At 37.5% G+C, this 16,304-nt stretch overlaps 1 protein-coding gene across 6 annotated transcripts in view; it reads right to left on the bottom strand.

Moving 5' to 3' along the window:
• Positions 1-16,304, bottom strand: part of INPP4B (inositol polyphosphate-4-phosphatase type II B) — an 851,576-nt gene that overhangs the window by 110,901 nt on the left and 724,371 nt on the right. The window lies entirely within an intron of this gene.

Genomic DNA, 16,304 nt, shown 5'->3' with positions numbered 1-16,304 from the left:
AGACTGAAAACTGATTTTCAGTTTTTAGCTCTGTAGAGATCAGTTTCTACTAACTTCCAAACATAAAATACAGCTTCTGTGCAGTAGGTGGCGCTGCTTTATTAGGCTGAAGTAGAACTACTTTCACTTACTGCAGTCAAGTAACTGATTGCTACTTTTGTATGCAGTGGGATAGTTCCCAAACAGCATAAAGAGTGACTGGACTGACTGTTTAAGCATCCTGCATCATACTATCCTGAATCAAGTGCTCAATACTTTATATGCTCTTTCTAGTTAGAAAATTAAAAAAAATAAGTGGCCACATTTTTTTCTTGCAAACTATTAAGTGACAATTCTAATTGAATATTTCTCTTAAAAGTATTTAAAAGAGAAAACTCTGCAGATTTTCTCATTAGTATAAGGATAATTGCTTTTTTTCACTTCCATCTTCGCTTATTTGACTAGTTGATTCTTAACTTAATTATAAATTACAATCAGATCACCAAAGAAACAAAACCCAAACAAGTCTGGTTTCCGGTTCTACTAGAATAGAAGTGGAACACTGAGAAAAAAGAAACACATAATATTCTAAACCTAGGATCATGGTTAGTTACTAACAATATCCTGATACTAACAATATTCCAGTGTCTCTGTTTAGCATAATTATACATACTTTTTATGGCTAAAATTTCAGGAAAATGACAATATAGGAAAGCATTAATTATGAATGAGAAAATTACAAGTTTGTGAGAAAGGTAAACTCTTTAAAATAGTAGTAAGCCTTCTATTGAGGAGCATAAGTGAGAAAGCTAAAAATACATTCTTTTCCTAGGAAAGAAACAATTTAAGTTGAGCAGATAATGGAAAACTGTACTGGCAAATGCAAATTCCAATGACTCCAGGTTTTCTTCTCTGTTAATATGCAGTCAGTGTAAATCTCAGGTTCTGAAATAAGCACAGTGACTATGACAGGCCAAAGTTGGTTCATAAATGGCCTTTTTGCTCCAGTGAACATCCCAAATCATTCTCACAAAGGAACAGTAAATGCTTTAGTTTTTGCTTTAAAATATGTTTTGGCGGGGAAAAAAAAGCTCTTGGCAGATTTGAGACTGTTGTCACTTGCCCCTCACCTTTCTGTCTCTCCATACCTCACAATTTACATGGTGTTTACCTGGTCCTCCAGATAAAGATGAACATGGTATTCATTCTGTCGTGTGTGTGTGTGTGTGTGTGTGTGTGTGTGTGTGTGTGTGTATACACACAATCTTAGCCGAAACTTGAAGAAACTAAACTCAGAAGAGTAGATGTGTGCATTTCAGGATTTTGTACTTTTATACACACACACACACATTTTTGATACACCTAGTGAAACTGACGGTGCCCCACAGTATAGTCACTGCCCCGCCATCTCTCCCCTGAGCCAACTAGCCTAGCAGGCACTAAGTGTGATTTTATTCCCTGGGCTCCTTTCCATGACAGAGGAAAATACTAAGAGAATGTTTTAGTGTCTCTATAAAAACTTGCTGAGACTCCTTAACCCTGAGACCAACAAGCAAAGTCTTTGCTCGGGAAAACATAAAAAGCGTGTGGCTTAGCTGAGCTTTTCCTGAGCTTTGCGAAGTGTATTGGAAGCCATCCAAGCAGAGCCTCTGTTTTCCAGCCCTCTCCTTGCTTCTCAGACATATTCAAGGGAAGCTCACTGAAGGATTCAGAGAATGACTGCTGGGTGCCCCCTTTGCCTCCACACACCATCTCTTTTCCTGTGCAGGATGTTCATGTCCTCTGAGCTCAATGGCTCTTATGTTTCTCAGGAGAAAAATAAAAGAGCCGAATATCAACCAACTGTAGCAGAGCATCATGCTTTCTTTCCAATTTCTGAGCCATTCTCTTCTCAGGTGCTTGGTCTTTTTTACTCATTTAAAATAATTAACTTCACAACAGCTTGTAGCCATTGTTATTTTTGTTATCACAACCTTTCAGACACAGAGAAAAAGAAAAGCGAAAAGATCGCACATCCATTAAACTTTATGCAAAGAGATAAGGGAAGAAATGAGCCAGCTCTTAGGATTCTCTTAAGGTAACAAGATGATGAACTGTGAAGCCAAGCAATTAGAATGGCCTTTAAGGGGGGCAATAAAATTCCCAAGGTCAACACAGACCAAACTCACAGCCAGCAGGGGTTTTAATCTATGCCTGAACCTCAAGTAGCACAGAAATGGTGATGGGTTCATGGCTGGGGGCTGGGGGTGGGAGAAATCAATTTCTTGCTTACAAAATTTTTGTTGACTTTGAAGGGCCTGTTCCTTACATCAACCTAAATATGGGTTGATATACCTCTCTATGTGCCTCTCTGAGTAAAGTTCTTGTCTTTCAGGCACAATTTTACAGTGTCAACACCATAATGTGAAGGTATCAATTAATAATAAGGCTTCTTCTGCAGACACTTTATAGGTCAGTTCCTTTGTATGGACATAATACACGTAGCCAGCTTTGGTCATAGACTTAAGACACCTGCCTATAGGAGGCCTCTAAATATCTGGACATATCTTAGGGGCATGGGGCATAGAAACTAGGCTAATTCCAGAAAACAGAAGAGTAATTAGGAAAAGAAAAGCACCTGAGGAGACTCGGCTGCCTAGAATATTTTCTGGGCCACTCAGAATGTCCTTCTCCAAGCCTTCCTGACCCTCTTTCTGTCTTTATGATCTACTGCCTGTCTCTGATACAGGAATTGAGAAATCCATTTTTATTTATCTTATTTTAATAAATACTGATGTGTCTGTCTTATATCATCGCCCTCCTCCTTTTTCACTGATATCATGAGAAAGAGACTCATTCATTGGACAAAGAGCGTGTCTTTTATGTGAGGTGCTGTGGGTGATACTAACATTTTTAACCCATGTGCCCTCCCCTCACAGAGCTAAAATCGAGAAGGAAAGGTGAGAAATACAAAGGAATACTTACAGTATAAGGTGGTATAATAACGGCTATAAAAGTTGGGACAGTGAACAAACAAGTTTCAAAAGAGTGAGAGTTAAGAGGCAAGAGGGTTCATCTCTGGTGAGAAGACCAGGCTCACTCATGGCTGTGGCATTTACTGAACACTTAAAGGAGGTCACATGTGGAAAGAGCCCAGGGAAGGCTTCCTGGACTGCAGGTACCTGCCTGGACTGCAGGTAGCAGATACCCATGGTAAGGCTTTGAAAGAACAGAGTCTGAGAGGAGTGTATGGTTTTGTAACGGCAAATCCAATAAACAGATGTATAAACTGACCAGAGGGAGAAACGGGGTACTGGGAGAGGGAAAAAAATGGCTGAGATCACTCAGTGATTTGGAGAAGGCACAGATAAAACAGAAGTAAATGTTAAGCCTGAAGCCATGGAATAAAACCAATGGGAGTCTAGGTATGGGCACTCACCATAGTAGGGATAGGGAGTGGAGGTAGATAGGGGTGGAGACAAAGACAGGATGGTACAGAGGATGAGTGACTAGAGCAAGAGCTAAGAAGCAAGGCCAAATCTAGATACAATGGGCATCAGACAGGATGAATGAAGAAGCAAGGTTTACGTTAACCCTGAGAGGAAGGTAGCATGGGAATGTGGTACTTTCCCTTGCCTCTATCTCAGGGCAGCCTCAAAGGTCCTAAGGGCATTCACATAAAGAACAAACATGTACCTTAAAATGTAATCAGTGTAGTGTCCACTGAACTACGATCCGAGGTCAATGACTGATCTTAGCACCTTCCAGATGTATGAGAAATGAGTGTACTGCTCAACCCAAAACAAATGGCTGTGACAAGAACAAAGGCAACCTTTCCTCATGTCAAGGGAACCTTGTTTGTTTAAACCCTGCCAGCCTGAGAACACTGTGCCATAAAACTTTCCAGTCTTGCTCTTAGAAAAATAGCAAAGGAAATGCATCAACTGATATCCTGGTTAAACTTCTCATTTCGTAGCACAAAGTTGAAAGCCTTAAGTAAATTCTGCTAAGACAGTTTCCAGGAACAAAATCCATTAATCAAACACGACTTGTATTTGCTGTAGCACAAAAGTTTTAAATTCGGGTTGTGAGTCACACACTCACATTCACTGGGCTTATTTTGTTGCCTTTTGCCCTTAAATAAACTGTAACCTCAGCACACTGCCCCTCAAACAGTCTGGGTATCTAAGAATAAGCTGCATAGGTCATAGGTCTTTGAGCAACCTGAAATCATCAATATGTCTACATCAGTGAGTTTCTGTCATTTAAATATCGGCCAGCATCTAAGGCTGAGCAGAGAGATAGTGGATACTGAGTTGACTGAATCCTTATCAGAGTACAGGCAATTAGAGAAGTGAAGAGGTGCAACATTTTTACCCTGAAGTAAACTAGGTGAATGTAGAAGTTTTCTAGTAACGTTCAAGGACGTGGAATATAGCACGTCAGTTTTTTGGAGCATAAGTTTATACAAGTCCAATTTTGCTACATGCATGGATTGTATAGTTGCACCAGTGTAAAAACAAAATTCTGCAAACACAATAGGGCCTCATGTCCATAGATTTAACTTATAAATGCTGCGTAAGCAGGCAAGTAACCAAACAATGTAAACAGTGCATTTCTTAGGCCATTTCATTCAATAATCACATGCCCACAAGTCTCGGGATGGGAGCTATCATCTCCCTTTTCCTCTATCTCGGTTTCTCTGTGGGCATGAACATCACCATATTTATGAGAAAGTTAAGTAATTTTTCAATGTAATTATGAATTCTTAATTTCTGCATATGATTCCACAGTAAGCCTGTAAGAGATACCTAAGGGACTGATTTTCATGAAGTTATATAGCATCACAAACTTGTGCCTGAAACAGCTTCACATTTTGATAAAATGGTGCTAGCAAATACATTTGTAGAGAATAAGATTGGAGAAGCTTTTCTTCCTGGAGAGAGGAGGCAGTGCATGGTAGGCTCTAAGAGGGCAGGCTCTGGAGCCAGACCACCAAGGTTAGAGCCCAGGCTATGCAGAGGTCACTTCAACTACCTACTTCTTCATCCTTTCATTTTGTAGAATTACTCCTATGGGTGTTGTGAGAGTTAAGTAAGTTAATGCAGTCAATATTTACTGTTTTACCACATATTAAGTAACCCATAAACATTAGCTTCTATGTTAAAACAATTGAGATAATTTCTACATGATACCTTGCACTTGCCCTCCTCTCAGTGTATATTCTCTATGCTCTTACTTCTGCCCTATTGCTGAGGATGAACTGTTCTGTAGCTCAGACCAGCTCCTTTGCTGGTACACCAGATCTTATCCGCTCTCACCTACTTAAGAATGTCACTCTAGAAATCCTCTCCCTTCTCTCACATTATCAATATTTCCTTTTTATTTTATTTTATTTTTACTGGATCATTCCCATCAGAAAATAAACATACTCTCCTGTCCATCTTTAGACAAATAGCACTGTTTTGACCCTAATTCCCTTTATAGCTTCGATACTTTATTTCTCCATTTCCTTTCACAGTGAAACTTCTCAAAAGAGTTGTCTATACATATTGTCTCTACTTCATTTCTTCCTGCTTCTCCTAACTCACTCTACTTAATCCCTACCCACTCTAGTAAGGCTACTCTCATGACCAAAGACATTCATACTGCTAAATTCAAAGCCATCTCTTACTCCTCATTTTATTTAACCTATCTTCTATCCTGACTTTCAGGACAGCACTTTCTCTTTGTATTCCTCCTACCTCACTGGCCATCTCCTGACCAACTTTGTTGCTGGTTCCTTCACTTATTTCTGACACATCAACACTGAAATGTCCTCAGGTACAATCTGTAGGTTATTTCCCCTTTCTCTGTACGCTCAATCCCTGTTGATAACATTCAATCTCATGTCTTTAGGTACCGTCTACATAATAACAATTTTCAAATTAATGTCTTTAACCAGAATATGTCTCCTGAACTCGATTCTCATATGTAACAGCAAACTTGATACCTCCATGTCAAATTAAACATTTTAAATGATTTACCCTAAAGACAGGCACAGAATCTCATTAGTTTTTATCATCTCCACTACCATCTTCTTCATTCAAGCTCATCCTGCCTCACCGACAACTGTATTCACATTTTAACTACCTATATCGGGTTTTACCCTCTTCATGTGTAGTCTAATCTCAACACAACAGCCTAGGTGTAATTCGAATCAGGTTAATCCTCTGTTCAAAACCCTCCAATTGCTCCCCATTTCTCTCAGAGCAAAAGCCAACATGTACACAAAGCCTCGACATGATCCTTCCCTTAAGTTACCTTTTTAACATCATCTTCTACTCTCCTATCTTTATTTTCCTTCTTTGATCCAAACTGTCTTCCCCTTGTTTTTTCCTGAATATGGTAGGCACATTTATGCTTCAACGCTGCTTTAGTAGCTATTTTCTATGAGCAATAATCCTTTCCCTAGATAGTCACATGGCTCACTGTCTCACCTCCTGCGTCTTTGCTCAAGAATCACCTTTTGAATGAGACCGACATTGCCTACTCCACGAAACTGCAATCTCTGCCCTACAATGTTCCATCAAAACCCTTTTACTTTGCTCTGTATTTTTTTCTACAGCCTCCATCATCATCGTTATATTATACATTGCCCCTATATCTCGTGTTACTTTTTATCATCTCTCTGCTACTAGAACATAAACTTCAGGAGAGCAAGTGTTTTATCTTTTCTGTTTATTTTTGTAGTCCTCGTGGTCTAAAATAGTGCTAGCACATGGTAGATACTCAATTAAAATATGTTGAATGACTGAAAAAAATTAAAAATGTGGCATCATTTTTATTACCATGAAACTTTGGAACTGAAAGAGACCTTAAAACTTTGTAGATTATTTTGCCAAAAAAGGACGTGAGATACAGAGAATGTAAATGACTTGACAAAGACCACGAAGCCAAATAAGTTCCAAATTGTGGACTTGCCAAGTGTCCGGCTCTGAGGCCCATGTTACTCTGTTACCTCGTAATTCATTGTACAATTTTTAAGGTAAACAGCCTTAGTTTTCTGGGAGGAATAGACATTTTAAAATGTCATAATGTAAAAATGTTACTGAAATTCTAGGTTTACAATAAAACTTTATATGGCATATTTTGAGTATTTAAGTTTGCTTTAAATTTGTAACTATACTCTAAAAATTGTTTTAGCTGGAGAACTATTATTTTTTAAAGCCTCATTCACTGATTTTTTTTCCCAGTGAAATTCTGAACATTCATATGTAGAAATTTATGGAATTCAAAATATTAATATTTAAGCCCTCTGATGAAAAAATTGTTCTTATATGTTTGTATTTTACAAAATAAAAGACGTGTTATAACTATAAAACCACTGAAATAATTGCCTAATGTCAAGTATAAATTCTGAGATTATTAGTATCTTTACATAAATGTTGAACAATATTCACTTACTAATAACAAGAAAAACTCAATTGTGTCAATAGCAATGGTAGATCAATGTGACTTCCCCAATATTGGGCCTCTATTATTTGCTACTAATTATGTTAAGTTCTGGAGATTCAAGAATAAATCACAAACACTTGGCATATTTTCTTGGGGGAAATGACATTTAAAATGGCATGTGCAATAAATCAGAGATTCAAAGGTTTCAAAATAGTGGTTTATAGACCAGTCTTATATGGTCTGGCAAATTTTATTTGGAATCTATCACATTTTAGCAAGTTTTAACCTTTAAAAAAAGTAGGGTATTTTATATAAACATTCACATTCATTTGAAAAATCAGAAGGGATGGCAATTTTAGGTCCATGTTCTCCATGAAAATGACTGGCTGGGGCTGGAACAGTGACCCCCCTTCTGGAGGAACATATACTCTCTAGTTTGCTCTGGCTTCTATTCACTTCACTTGGTTCATTCATATTACTTCACATGACCCCTATGGGCCTTTGTGCTTTCAAGCCCTGCAGAAAGTATGACAACATAAATGACAGAATCCAGTAAAAAATAAAAATAGGAGAACCTATTCAAAAAGCAGTAAATGAGATTTTTCCTTGAGTGGCGTTGCTCCAGACATGTCAGGGTGCTTTTTATTTACTCTTTCATGCCACACTCTCTTGAATGTGGGGCTATATGAGTACAGAGCCTCAAAGGCACCCAGCCTCACCCTGGCTCTTCTGCACTGGCACCCAGGCATGTTGGTAGGTGGGCATGGGAAGCGATCATTGGGCTGGCATGAAGATGGAAAGTTGGGTAGGTATTGGAGAAGCCTGCAGAACTGCAAGTGGGGCAAACCTCCAAGGTCTGGGCACGGGCTTCATCATCCTATTGGACTTCACTGACAAAAAAAATGCAAAGATAAAATTATTCTGAATTTCAGGATGGCGACTCAGAGCATTAGTCTCAGATCACAGGGCTTTGCTGAGTGAGAGGCCATGTGTGACTACACTGGTCTCACACTCACAGCCTTAGCCTGGATGACCAGGGAAGGCACCACAGAGAATGTGAAGTTTGGGCCCGGGGAAGACAGAAATGGGCAAAGCTTTGAAAGCTCAGGAGTGAAAAGTACCAGGTGAGCTCTCAGAAGGGTTTAGTATGACTGGATCATGAAGGATGAGGCAGGGTGAGGTGGAAGAAGATGTCAAAGTTCCTTGAGGTGGCAGGTGGGGGTAAAGAAATTTAGAGCCTTGTAAAAAAGGAAGAAAGCTTGGCAAACAAGCGAAGCATAAGATATGACTATCGGAGAAACAGTTCATTAAGATATCAAGGACGAAACTACAGGTAGGTAAATCTATATACAAAACTGCTCTTAAAATTTAATCATTCCTTTTTCCAACAGATATTCTGAGGATCTCAGACAGAGATCACTCTGCTTGAATTCGAATCCTTGCTCGGATGCCCACTAGCTCTGTGATCTTAGGCAAATTACTTAACCTGTTCATCTATAAAATGGGGATAAAACCGGAAACTCCCCTATAGGCTTGTTGTGAAAAGGAAGAGAGGAAAGCATGTAAAGGTTCATCAAAGTGCTTGCACATGAATGTGAGTGCACTAAGTGCTACTATTAATGTGATTATTACCCCTCCTTTGGTACCTTGTTTGGTCTCCAAATTGCATTTGATTTTCACTTCTTGATGCTTCTTACGCCTCCACTGAGAGTAATCCTCATGCCCCAAGGCTAATAAAGATTTTGCTCCTCTTTTCCTCTTCTTTTTCTTTATATTTTATCCAGTTTAATCTATCTGCTGAGGCGTTCCAAATGTTTACTTCCTTTCCTAAGTCTTTTATCTTGTAAGTGATGCCTTTGGAAGATCTCTCACTACGTATCTCCTTTCAAATATAACTTACTCACGCACTAGAATGTAAGGACAGGGCCATAACTGGATGTGTTTCTGGATACAGTGACTGGAACAGGGTAAGTACTCAACAAATATGGAATGAATGAAAGAATTTTCCTTTTTCTTTTCCGGCCAACATAAATTTAGTGTATTTCCATGAGGCTTAATGCCTGAACTGTTTTATATATAATTGTATTAACTAGTGAATTGTTCTAGTCTTTTATTATTATTATTATATTATTGAGACAGAGTCTGGCTGTCACCTAGCCTGGAGTGCAAAGGCATGATCTCAGCTCACTGCAACTTCTGCCTCCCAGGTTCAAGTGATTCTCCAGTCTCAGCCTCCCGAGTAGCTAGGACCATAGGCACGTGCTACCACACCCAGCAAATTTTGATATTTTTAGTAGAGATGGAATTTCACCATGGTGGCCAGGCTGGTCTTGAACTCCTGACCTTAAATGATCCACCTGCCTTGGCCTCCCGAAGTGCTGAGATTGCAGGCATGAGCCACCACACTGGGCCCAGTTGTTAATTATTTTTTATTTTTTTTTTTTTTTGAGACGGAGTTTCGCTCTTGATACCCAGGCTGGAGCGCAATGGCGCGATCTCGGCTCACCGCAATCTCCGCCTCCTGGGTTCAGGCAATTCTCCTGCCTCAGCCTCCTGAGTAGCTGGGATTACAGGCACGCGCCACCGTGCCCAGCTAATTTTTTGTATTAGTAGAGACGGGGTTTCACCATGTTGACCAGGATGGTCTCGATCTCCTGACCTCGTGATCCACCCGCCTCGGCCTCCCAAAGTGCTGGGATTACAGGCTTGAGCCACCGCGCCCGGCCGTTGTTAATTATTTTAAGTGTATTAGATAGCTAGCTAATCTAGGGAACCAAAGATAAAAGATGAGAAAGAGAAGCAATTCGCTACAAGCTTATATGTGTCCCTATTTGAAGGTTAGGGTGCACTTTTAGGATGAAAAGTCTTTGGCACTGGCAAGCCATTGATAACTGCTGATAAATCACTGGCAAATCTCTGGTAGTTATCAGCAGACTGCCGTGCATTTGTCTGTTTGCTTGCTTCTTTACTTTTTATATACAGATGGGCTCTCACTATGCTGCCCAGGTTGGCCTCAAATTCTTGGCCTCCAGTGATCCACCCACCTCAGCCTTCTGAAGTGCTGAGATTACAAGCATGAGCCACAGCAATGGGCCCAGATGATTGTGTTAATTGAAGGCAGATAGAGATAAAGTAAAATATGAGGTAAATATAGTGAATTATCGGATCCCAGGAGGGAATGTGGAATATACCTTACAAAATAAAAGGGAACTTTCAAGCAAAAAAGAACATGAGTACCAAGAAACTAGAAACAAATTCTAAGTAATGACATGTGGACTAATTCTACGATCTGCATGGATGTTTACCACTTTGAAAGAAGCAGTGATGACTTGAAGCCTATATGGGCTTATGAATGAAAATTATTTCAGAGGAACTTTATCTTTGACAGGATTTACAGCTGGATAGATTAGGAAAAATAATTCAATGGCATGGGATATTTGGCCTTTTACAGGGCATTTCATGATATGCTTGTGAAAGATGGAGAAATACAGGCCATGCAATGATATGAATTGGTGAATATAAAGCTGGTTGAACACACATCCCCAAAGGGTAGTGACTAACAAGTGTATTTGAATGCATACTGTTCTTTTTAGTGATATGCCTTAAGGATCTCTCTTTAGCTCTGTTTCCTCATCATTTTTATCTGTTACTTCTAGGAATGGACAGAAAATGGATATGAAATGTGAATAAAATAATCCTGAGTAGGTCAGCAGATATAATGGATGAAAAACACAGGTATTTATTAGAGTGTACTCAAAGGTGTTTTATACCGGTCAGGCATGGGTTTAGACAACCATCTCTTCAGTAGAATCGGGATAGACTGTTTTAATCTTCTCATGCTCCCAATGTTTCATAATGTCTAGTATATAGTGGTGCTTAAATGTTGCTGGAATCTTGAGAAGTCTGAAAGATAGGTCAAATTTAGCAAGGTTTATGGATATCATCGGAATTAGTAGTAGAATGTGGATGTCAAAACAGTGAATGTGAGCTTAGATATCATTAATATTAGAATAGTACCTAAAAGTAGGGAGGTGGTCCTCCTGGGTTACTCTGCAACTCTTAAACCATATTTGTATCACTGTGTGTAATTCTGCAGACTGCTGAGACAAACTAGAAGATGTTCAGAGAAATGCAAACTATTGGATATGCTTGAAGCTATTCCTTTGAAAAATGACTGAAAAGGGACACGATGGCTGCTTTCAGATATACCTTAGGCTTAATGTAAAGAAAGAAAAGTAAATGTGTTTTTTTATTGCAAAGGATTATATCTGGGCCAGTGGGTAAAATGAAAGAAAATATATTAGGATCAAGGTCTGGAGTATGCTGCTCTAGAAAACAAAAATAGTTTTCTATAACTCAGGATATGCCTCATAGGCTACTTGAAAATTGGCAGAGATATTGTAGATAAGCTTCTTAACATATTTTAGGAGGTTCAATTACATAATCTCTAAGATGACATCAAAATCTAAGATTCTGATATTCACTGATTTTGTCTTTGAGTCCGGAGTTTATGAAATTGAAGGCATGTAGCGCTACACAGACAGCAGATGCTCAGAAAGGTGCTTGAGTGTACCACAAATAAAAGGACAATCTTTGCTCATTAGGAAACCACACAAATACATATCAGCTGTACAACTTTGGAATAGCTATTCTATTCTTTCTGTTCAGAACAGCACCGAAAGTTTTATGTCTCTCAGCACTATCTGCGTTTACCCTGAAAAGAAATTTATAAGGCAAGTGAAAGATACACTGTAAAACTTCAGCTCTCAAACAAACAGAAAATCTTCAAAACTATATTACTAAATTAATATACTGTGAAAAGGAAAATCTGCAACTTGAAGGGAGAAATAGTTGTAGGTTATAGAACAACATAAGAAAGTGAATAAAAGTAGCACAACTCGGATGACCATCTATTTAACCATGGTACGTATACAGCGGCAAAACAAGCACAAATTATAACTACACTGTAAAAATAAAGGAGTGTGAAATAAGAAAAACAGTCATAGGACTGATTTACTCCATATTTAAAAATGTATCCCAACATAAATCACAATAATAAAAACCCTATAAAATAAAACAAAATTCCAGAATTTGATGTAAAATAGCTATGGAACCTAATATGTAAACAAAAAACCAGAAGTAACACAACATGAAGAATAACATCACTAACAAATGATGTTGCAACAAATGCTTATCAGCGTTTATCACATGCTACATTGTAATAAATACTATATGTCTTAAATTGCTCACCTAATCAATTCACTAGTTAATTATAAAAAGGAAAGAAGCAAAATGGCTTTTGCACCACAACTATGGCCTGGGATAAATTTGGGGCTATTGAAGAAATAAATTTTATTATCAGAAATAATATTTTGAAATATAGTAATATGTTATATAATGCCAAGCTTCACAGAAACAAGAAATTACAATGTGATATTTCACCCAAAGTGGTATAAATGAAATAAGTGACAGTATTTAAGGCTGAGAAGACTGTAATTAGACGGGTGCTTATAGATCCTGCTAGAGTGCCTTCTGTTACAGAGAACCACCAAAACGTTTCTATCCATCCAGATGTTGATTTCTAAATGCTGTTCTCAAATAAAATAAAACCAGGGTTCTTTAGAAACTGGCTGAACCTGGAGCTGGGGTAGGGAAAGTATAAGATGAGCCTAGAGCTTCTTCTGGTACCAAAGAGGAAGACAGTGAGCAAAAGCAGTAAGAAAATGAGTAAGGGAAATAAGAAAGTAAGGAAGTAAACGACCACGGGAGGATGTTGTCAGAAGGACACAGAAACCAGTCTGAATAAAACAGATTCCGGTGGCTAAATCCAGAACAATTTGAGTCCAAAATAAATAGTATTGGATTATTAACCAAATAATTAAGTATTTAAACAAGAAGAAAATATTTTGAATGTTATCACCACAAGGAATGATAAATATTTAAAGTAATGAATATGTTAATTGCCCCGATGTGGTCACTGTATTATGTGAATGAAAGAGCACACTGAGTTTTACCCCAAAACATGGCTCCCTGGTATAATGAATATGTTGAATTACAGGCCCTTAGAGATCAACAGGTGCTAGAACAGACTATTCCTATGTGCATAAAGACAGAGAAGACCCACCAAGGAGGAGAGTTGTTTCTCCTCTGCCTTGCCCCCATATCTCTAAATCCTCTACCTCTTCAAAAGCACAGGCTAAGTTTCCTTATCTGCCTAAAGTCCAGATCTTCAAAAACAAACAAACAAAAATCCAACTACCTGTGTTCTATTCATTGAGTGTTTATTAACTGAACCCATATCACAGGAGGAAGACCAAAGTCATCAACAAACTTGGACATATTTTTGTCACAAATCAACAGGCCCAACAGACCATTGTATGTTCTTCAAGCCCATTAAATTATCCTAAAAATCATTTACTATCTTCCTAAAATCATCCATATTACCTCTCCTCTACCTTTCCCCTAAAATTTAGTGTATATAAGCATCTGTACTCTACTGAGATATTAGGCAATCACTCTATGATTCTCGCCTTCCATATGATAGCAATACATTTATTTTCCTTTTCTCTTATAAATCTGCCTTTTTATGGATTAATTTTTCACTAATTCTTCAGAGGGCAAAGGAGAAGCTTTCCATTCACCCATACATACACATGTATTGAGACATCACAGTGAATTCCATAAAAATGTACAATTATTATGTGTCAAATATAATTAAAAATTAAGTAAAAAATAAAATAAGTATTCATGAGTACACACTGATATAAAAAAAGGATAAATAAATACATAGGAGAGAAAGTGCAACTCTTCCTTATGAAATAATTCCAGTTCTAGCAATCTGACTTGTGGGAACCTATCTTAAATGTAGTTAAAGACTTAGAGAATCACAGATGACTATGTGTTAATTGCAGTCCTATTATAATACTTAAAAATCTAAAATAATAGCTTCTCTTTTGATGAATTAGTTTGCAGTAATTATAATATTTGTTCTTGAGAATGTTTATGAGGAAATATTCAGAAAAAAGTAACATATTTTACACATTAAATAGTGACTTCTCCTAAAAATATTCTAACACGAGAAAGAATTGATGAGTGAAACAAACACAGATAATAAAATTAAAATAAGAAAATAAATTAGAAGGCAATACGTTGTAGTTCGACCCTAACCATTCATAACATTGATCTAGTTGTGAATTCCACATTTGCAGCAACTTCTACTTAGGTTTACACTGTATCTACACAATGTCTCATATTCAAATAAAAATGATTCATCTAATCTTACAGATGATTTATCTACCAAATATTTTACCTTTTAAAATGCATTTTGATTGCCCATATGCAATCTTCTGATGAAATACAAGAGACACACACACACACACACACACACACAGTATAATTTCAAATATTTTGAAATTTTATTATCTTCAGCGAGAAGTTTTGGCAACATTAAACAAAAAAAGTAACAAAATCCAGTGTCCCTTGTCTTATTTCTGTTAAAAAAATAATATATCTTGAAAAAAATCTATCAATGGACTATATAGTAAGTCACTAAAGTGAATTCTTCTTATCTCATTTTCCAGAGGACAGCAGGGTCTGGCCTATATTTGATAATCAATATATGTTCAATTAAAGAAAATTGAAGTATGCTATTTCTTTATGACATAGCTTTGACAAGCTTTCATTTTGATTCATGTAAAGTTATGAAGCTAGACTAGATTCATTAACTAATAAAAACTGGTATTATTAAAAAAAGGAAATCCCTACATTAACTAATAAAAACTGGTATTATTAAAAAAGAAAATCTTTACATACAGTTAGATCAAGTAGTTGTGAACATAAAGAACATTAGCATAAACATTTCACCTATATAAATGTATGACAGAGGAAGAGGAACCATCTGCAATAAGAATACTTTCGAAAGACACAGCTTACAAATATGATTTAGAAATGGTTCTACTGTTAATCAAGTGATGAAAGATTGATGTTTTATAAAATTAAATTCCTGACAGAAATGTGAGTAATGAAAAATTAGGAAAACAAATTGAGGAAACATAAATCTAATTTTATAAGTGTCCATATTTTCTTATGACTCATGTTCTTAAAGTAAAAGAAAGAGCAGATTTCAGAAGAAGAGAGGAGGGTAGCATTGCTTATTCTTTCCAAACACTTAAGACATCGAGCAAAATGTCTGACTCATTCCTAATAGCAGTTCCTACTGCCATAAAGAAATAATGTAGACATTTGCCTTGGTTTTTTTTTTTTTTTTAGATAGAGTCTCATTTTGTTGCCAGGCGCCAGGCTGGAGTGCAGTGGCACAATCTCGGCTCACTGCAACCCCCGCCTCCCGAGTTCAAGCAATTCTCCTGCCTCAGCCTCTCCAGTAGCTGGGACTACAGTCGCACGCCACCACGCCCAGCTAATTTTTTTGTAGTTTTAGTAGAGACAGGGTTTCACCATGTTGGCCAGGATGGTCTCGATCTCTTGACCTTGTGATCTACCCGCCTCATCCTCCCAAAGTGCTGGGACTACAGGCTTGAGCCACCGCGCCCGACCTGCCTTGGTTTTTGTGTAACATTAATCGAACATTAATCAAATCAACAAAAAGAAAATTTCAAAGCCATTTATAGGGACACACCTGTAGTTAAAATTTTGTTTGTATTTTCTAACTAACCTTGTAACAAGGCATACATTTGAAAGTATCTACCTACCTGCCTACCTACTTATCTACCTACCTGTCTGCCTACCTCCCTCTCTCCCTCCCTCCCTCTCTACAGAAAAACACATACACTCACATATATACACATGTATATGTATATGCATATTTTCATAAAAATCTAGATTTGTCATGTATTTTTAGAGTAATGTGCTAATATATTTCTTACAATCAAATCTTCCTATATGTTTTGGAG

Source organism: Aotus nancymaae, unplaced genomic scaffold (genome assembly GCF_030222135.1).
Source record: "Aotus nancymaae isolate 86718 unplaced genomic scaffold, 86718_ANA_hifiasm-v0.15.2.pri h1tg000033l, whole genome shotgun sequence".
NCBI classification, from domain to species: domain Eukaryota; kingdom Metazoa; phylum Chordata; class Mammalia; order Primates; family Aotidae; genus Aotus; species Aotus nancymaae.
The sequence above is the reverse complement of the archived record's forward strand: the minus strand, read 5'-3'. Positions and strand labels throughout refer to the sequence as shown.